This window comes from Ixodes scapularis, unplaced genomic scaffold, assembly GCF_016920785.2.
Source record: "Ixodes scapularis isolate PalLabHiFi unplaced genomic scaffold, ASM1692078v2 PGA_scaffold4__175_contigs__length_147842914, whole genome shotgun sequence".
Lineage (NCBI taxonomy): Eukaryota > Metazoa > Arthropoda > Arachnida > Ixodida > Ixodidae > Ixodes > Ixodes scapularis.
Genome location: NW_024609879.1, coordinates 13562505 through 13569493, shown reverse-complemented (window position 1 = coordinate 13569493; position 6989 = coordinate 13562505). Strand labels below are relative to the sequence as shown.

General features: G+C 49.9%; 1 long non-coding RNA gene across 4 annotated transcripts; it reads right to left on the bottom strand.

Annotated features, from left to right (window-relative positions):
• Positions 1-618: 618 nt before the first annotated feature.
• LOC115311517 lies at positions 619-6494 on the bottom strand. 4 transcript variants are annotated; one of them, XR_005798220.1, is made up of 4 exons: positions 6333-6494; positions 6058-6272; positions 5505-5841; positions 1516-1649 (listed from the first exon to the last, which is right to left on the bottom strand). It is a non-coding gene; the product is annotated as an uncharacterized LOC115311517 (long non-coding RNA). The 4 variants fall into 4 exon arrangements; XR_005715437.3 differs by lacking the exon at positions 1516-1649 and adding an exon at positions 619-681 and having other exon boundaries at positions 5505-6272; XR_005715438.2 differs by having other exon boundaries at positions 5505-6272.
• Positions 6495-6989: the final 495 nt, after the last annotated feature.

The window sequence follows — 6989 nt, the reverse complement described above, 5'->3', positions numbered from 1 at the left end:
AATAAATTGTTTCATTATTTGCTGTGTCAGATTTGTAGCAACAAGAAGAAAAGGGCACTTAGTACTTCGTTCACAAGTGTGGAGCAATCCACGACGACATAATGGCAATGTGGAGATGATAGCAGACGACAGATTCACAACCCGGTGAAACCAAAACTACTTATTGACAGTCTCCTGCTCCCAGAGTGCACCTGAACCGCTAGGGGCACTGCTATTTTACTTATTGTCCATTGGCTCCAATAGCTCATAGCGTTTGCTGCAGTCAGTTGTAAGGTGAAACGGAGTATGGAAATATTTGCACAGAAGCGCCACGAAGATGGCAGCCAACAAAACCCCGAGTGTTCTTGGTGAGAAGTTATGCAAATCGATTACAACTTTGAAGTGGGCAATAGTAAGTTGTCACTTGGTTCTCACGGCTAACAATACATTTGTGTGAAGACCGACCGTTGGACGATGCAATGTTTACTTTTGTGGTGAGAAAAACATGGTTCTATACCCAGTATAAGAAAAACACTTTTATTCAGTCGCACAATCAGGGCACAGGAGCCCGGAAAATGTGTCGCTGGCGGTCAGTCCCCCATTGTTTTCACAATGCAGGAGGCAAGTGGTCGCCAGTTGCTCTGCCCCAGTTGCAGTCACAACCATAGCATCCACTGCCTATAGGCAGCGTACCAGAAGCACCTGAAACAATATCCATTGACTGAATGTAAGAAAAAAACACCACTTTAATTAACCACATAAACTGAAGCAATGGCCACACTGATCAGATCAGATTATAAGAAGCAATACTCTATACTCTCAAGTGTACACGTCTTGTGTTCGTTTCCCTGGGAAATTAATAATATATTATGCTGCTTTTATGTTCCCTTTCGCTGTGCATGTGATGCATCTGCCAACGAACAGCTAGTCTTCACAACAAACTATAAACACTGCAGAGAAGTGAGCTTGTACTGTATGCCAAGCACAGCACAAATGTCGAGACAACCTTGCTCCGGAAATATGATCCACCATGAGCTCTGTAAGAAAGCGTAATCTGGTAAGGACGGCAAGAAGGCGATACCAGATTTTTTGCGAAAGAAGCTTCTGTAAAGGGAACAATTCAACCAATTTCGTGAAGTGATCAGTCACGACAGGAAGATACTGATTACTGTACGGATTATGAGGAAATAATCCCATTACAAGTCGCAGGAAACAATCTGCCAAGGAGAGTGGTTTACGATTGGTTGCATAAATCCTGGTAGGAGACCTTCGTGTGGCTTTGACTTCTGACATCCTGGGCAAGTGTGGGCATACTTCGTATATCCTGAATGATTCCTGATCAAGTCTCGACATGACGTAACTTATTGCAAGTAATACTGCTGCTGCTGTGGCCTGATGAGGCTGAATCATGGAAGTGACTGATGAACGGCGTTCGAAGTTTCACAATCCTGAAAGGTGAGCCATGGGCGGCATCGTCTGCTTGAAAATTGTAGCTGAGAAGAAGTCCATTCTCTCTCAGCAAATATGAGTCGTACCAATCGTTGCTCTAGGTGCGGCCTACCCTTTGTTCTGCAAGCTTCTCGCACACCTGTAGACGGAGCTCCCCAACATCAGTCGGCCACAATGCCAGTTATTCGCACCAATGCATCTTCGTCCTGAGTGGGAAGGACCTGCAAAGGACCATACGAGATTACGTCTGCCGCAACAAAACTCCCTTCTTTTATGTAGTGGCTTAGTGGTATGCCTGCAATGTCGGAGCTCATTGTGCAAGACATCCGACTGGATTCCGCAAATCATTCGGCCAGGAGAACACTTGATTGGTCTGGATTTGAAAGTATGTGCCATTGAAATACATGTTAAATTTTTTTAGGGCAAAAATAATGGCGAGACACTTTTTTTCCATTGCATAATAGTAGTGTTTGGCCGCTGTCGGCATGCGGCTGGTGAAGGTAACTGGCCAAAGAACACCGTTGTGTTCCTGAAGCAGGACAGCACCAAGGCCAGAGTCGCTGGCAGCCGTTTGATCAACGAACGGGTTAAAAAGACCCGGAAACTAACGAAGCAAAGTCAATGATTCCCCTCGAGAGCCGAGGGAAAGCGTCTTGTTGCTTTTGTCTCCAATGCCAATCTTCTCTTTTGCACAAAAGCAAATACAAAGGTTTAGTTATCTTGGAGCTGTGTGGGACGAGTTGGCAATAACATCCAATCAATTCTAGAAAGCATTGCAAGCTCTTGACGTCTTGCGGCTGCGGGCAATCGGTTATCGCGCGTATCTTGTCCCGATTGGGGTGAAAAACTCGAGTTAACAGCAAAGCCAAGAAGGTTCATTTTCTTTTCAGGGTGAACTGTCAAGTTGGCATATTGCATTTGCTCGCGGGCAATCCTAAAATGTTCGCGGTATTTCTTGAAAGATTGGGGAAAATGACGCCCTTCATGTACGCCATCACAAACTTGCTCTTTGCATCATCGACACCAATGTCCATTCGATGTTGAAAGGTATCCGGCAAATTTGAAAGGCTCGAACACTCCCCTGTGACAGGTGAAAGCGGTTGTCGAAACCTCCTCTGGGTCTATCTCGATTATCCTAGACTGCAGTCAAGCATTGTGAACATTTTTGTGTTGTCGATCGCGTACATGATTGAGTCGATCAAGGGAAACTGGTATGAATCTCTCGCCGTTACAGCGTTGGGGCTGCGACGGGAGAAGCCCAACGACTCTGGGAGTTGCAAACAGCTCCGGTGTCGATCCACTCCTGTAGTGCTGCATTCAGGAGAGCTCGTACATGGACGATGAGGGGCTTTGGGTTGCACCGCAGTTGGTCGAGCGTCGCCAGTCTCGATTCGATGCAGCAGCACATCAGTCTTACCCGCAACTCCCGTGTAGTACTTTGGTGGAAATGGCTGCAACATACTCTCTAGCTGCTACTTTTGTTTCCTGGACCCACCTACAGGGTGTCTCAGACACCGGCAGGAAAGGCTGCAGCAAGCCTTGTTGTACAGAGAGCCGGGAGAGCTGCGCCGGTAATGCAATCCTCTCGCCTCGTGAAAGGGGTAACATCCAGCTGAACGTCCATCCGGCTAATAGCCGCCAACATCAAAGTCGAGCAAAAGTTTTTCGCCTGCAATAAAATCTACACCAAAAGGTAATTGGCATGTTCAATCCTGGCAGTTAAAGAAAATGCTAGCGTGCCTCTTCGTCGAACAGAATGCCGAGCATTGCAGCGCACTGCAGAAGTGTATTTTAGGAACAAAGCGATTCTTTTTTTGTTTTGCACAGCTCAAAAAAGTCTCCAATAAACAAACTTTCTGCTCCATTATCAAGAAGGGCGGCAAAGGGAACAGCAAGTAGACAAAGTGTCATGTAAGGCTCGATGTACTGATATGTAGGTCGTATGCGACACAGACGAGAGAAGTGCTGGCGACTCGCTCATCCTGAGGCTGGAACTCGCTGCTGCCAGCTTGGGCCGGCGGCAGCGAGATCTCCAAGTTCAGCGTCGCAAGCCCTGTTGGTTTCCCTGGTTCCTCTGGCCCCGGCACCACCAGTGCAGGCATTGGCTGCGAGAATGGCCACGCTGTCCGTAGTTCTAGCAGGAACTGGGCCGCCAACGGTCTTCTGCCGCTCTATTTCCCATGTTATACCAGTCTCTCAAACACTGGCCGCTGCCTCTCAACTCCACTAGTTCATTCCCTCATTGCCAGCCACCCCTTGGCCCAAGCTTGGGCATTTGTTGGCCGTTCAATGATCTCGAACACGGTTAGGCAGCCGGCCTTCGCCGTAGGGAAACTGCAGCCAGCCGCTTGAGAAGGTCTGCAGCATCTGCGGCAAAATTTCGCTCTGGTGCGGGCTTTCGGGGGTAGGGGGAGCAATTCCAGCTGCCTGGGGCTTCCCTGGATTAGGAATTTAGGCTCTTGACGACCCATTTTGTTGTAAAAACATTGGACCTCCCGACGACAGTCAAGGGGGTTCAGGTCGAGGGGCAAGTAGGCGAGGTTGGCACAGACCCTTTTAGGAAGGTGTCGAGTCGTAGTTGCTCGTTCTCGGTTGACGCATGTGGGGGGTACCCACGCACAGGACGGCTCGGAGGCTTCTGCAGCTGGGGGCTGGAGGCCTGTAGTCCACGCAAGCCGCGATGGTTTCCTACACGAGGTCTTCAATGGTGTCATATTTGGACCCATGAAGACACATGTTGTAACAGGGGTGGCTGACGAACACTGCCAGTAACCCTCTGCGACTTGAGAGCAGCTTGCACTGCTCGGTTGAGCAGTTCCTGCATGACCCGAATATGCTCCACAAGGCCTTCTTCTGGGTTCTGTGTACGACACTCGATTTCCCACCGGACTCGGGACTCGTACCCCAGCGCCAGGAACTCCTCTCGGAAGCTGCGGCGGAACGCCTCAAAAGTTGGAAATAGAATGACTAATACCCGTGCCACACGGGCAACTCGATTGCCATTTACAGCGAATGACATTCGTGTGATTGATGAATCGGCTCGCAATCTGTCGCGGGTGGAATGCCCCACGCTCGGAGTGTCGCATGCTGATTGGCCGATCGTTCAAATGTCATCCGTTGTAAATGGCATTCGAGTTGCCCGTGTGGCACGGGTATAAGGCCATGTGCATGACATTGTGCACCTTGACCGGAAGTTGCTATACGCACGACGCAGAGAGCTCACGCTGGACAGAGCGTGTATCACTAGGAGCTCGTTAACCCCCCGCCTGCGTTCACGTCGCTTCGCTGCGACAGTATGCGGCTGCTAATTACGAAACTACCGTATTTACTCGAGTAATAGCCGTACTGTTTATGAAGAAAACCTGAGGGTTCGCTTTTCCGCGGAGCAGGCAGGTTGCCAATCATGGCGATCGAAGGCATGATTACAGCTGTTTCCAGGACAGAGATAATGTTTTCGTGTGAAGGTACCATCTGTGAAGATTGCACTTGTATGGAGAATCGTGTTCTCGATCTGGTTATTCGCTATGTTATTTATGCGCAACGCAATGATTGGCTGTATATGTGTTCTGTGGGAAAGTAGACGGGAGGGCCTTGTTCATATATAGTGCGGCTATTACTCGAGTGAATACAGTATTAGCCAATTGGCCCAACCCCTCCCCCCCCTTTGCGTCGTCCAGCCGAAAACCAAAGCTCTGCTGTTCCCCATGCACCTCTGGAAAGGGAAGGCCATACCATTTAGTTGAGCGAAGTTTCGTCGAAAACATTCATTCTTTTCACTGTTAATCATAAAAATGTAAATATTGCTAAATGCCTCAACAAAACAATGTTCGAAAAAAAAAAAAAAAAGGTAAACCTACAAGGTTTACCCAGAGCCTTTTATACTGCTCTGGGTTTACCTGGTCTGCTGCGTACGAGGCAGACGCGTTACCCCTATGCATAGCCTCCTCTCTATGCTACTTTACAGCTTCGGAAATCTTGTTTTGACAGTTAGTTTTATACGAGAACCAAAACGTTTCGCGTCGTGCGTATAGCCCTTTTCGGTTGAGGTGCAGTCAATTAGAATCTGCAACACCCACCATCGTCTCGCGCTCGCCGGCAAGGCAAGGGGAAGATCCGCTTCAGCACGTAGGCATCCGAGGCGCTACGCGTCCGAGGCGCTCGACGCTCTTGCGTATACGCCCAGCACCGCCACGAAGTCGGCGACGAACTTGCGGTCGTCGAGCTCCTCTGGCTCGCACTGCCGCTGGCCGCCGGTCCCGCCCGTGACGGCTGCTAAATGCTCCATCACCAACTCGAGGGCGGTAGACATACGGTCACTGCAGGGTCATTGAGGGCCAGGATCTCAACCGAAGACGGACCGGAGCCCAACTCCGACTCCGTGTCGCTGGAGGGGTCCTCATCCGCGGCTCGCAGCTTGGGAGGCATGGGCAAGAAAACGAAAACGCAAGGCAAACAAAACAAAAAACAATAAACCGACACGTGAAGCGAACATTAAAAAAAGCAATTGATCGCTAAGTGTTTTCTATTGAAAGGTTTCCCGTGCGGACGTGGGGCAAGAAAAACGGGCGCCGATGATTGGAACGCTGTCGACGCCGATCGCAAGTTTCACGATCGGCAAGTCGTACTCACTTGTTCCTTGTCGCCCCGCATTTTCTTCTGCCCATAGTGGCGTCTATTATGGAAAGCTAGTCATAGCACACCCCGGCTGGGGCACAGCGAGTCGAAATCCAAGTGGTTCGTCACGCAGCGCGCCGGCCCTGCTGCTTGCGTACGGCGGCAGTGTACACCCGGCGGCAGACAACCTGACGACGATCTCCATCGGCATGCAGCAACCGCACTGGCACCTTAAAACAAAAAACCGGCATCAATTATACATGCGAGTTTTACAATAAAAAGCGTATCACCTATCAGTCCGTGTTGCGGAGCCGCGGAGTTCCGTCGCCGAGTGCGTTCTTCTCTTTTGAGTCCGGAGTCCGGTGTCGATGCCGAAGACGCTTCGCTGGCTTCGCAGCGCCGTGGAATGCCGTCGTCTACGTTTGCGGCGCGTTCGAGGCGTCGGCGTCGCGCGTAGGAGCGGTGTCGCACGGGGTGAACCTGATATCTGCCGTCCGCCGAAGAATTTCCATACGACGACACCACATTCGATAAATGTTTTAAAATGAGTCCGTCCAATACGCGCACGTTCGAACAAATCAGTCCGCCGAATACTCGCACATTTCAAAATCAGTCCGCCGAATACGCGCGCATTTCAAAATCAGTCCGCCGGGACTCGTGATTGGCTGGCGCACGCCCTTCCCTGCTGCCTTCCCGTCCGACAGCGCCCCTGACGGCGTGCGCCTAGGCGCAGAACATCGATCTTTGATTGGATTTTTAATAGGGAAATCGGCCGCCATTGAATGTAATTTTAGGATTTTTAGGATGCTTAGAGTCCGTGGATTGCGTTATGACAATAAATAGACGATCTCAGAATCCACTTGAGTGCCCCTTTAATGTGCATAAAAACTCCTCCTCCTCTTTTAAAATTTCGACATACATTATAGTTTTCATAGTTACTTAAAATT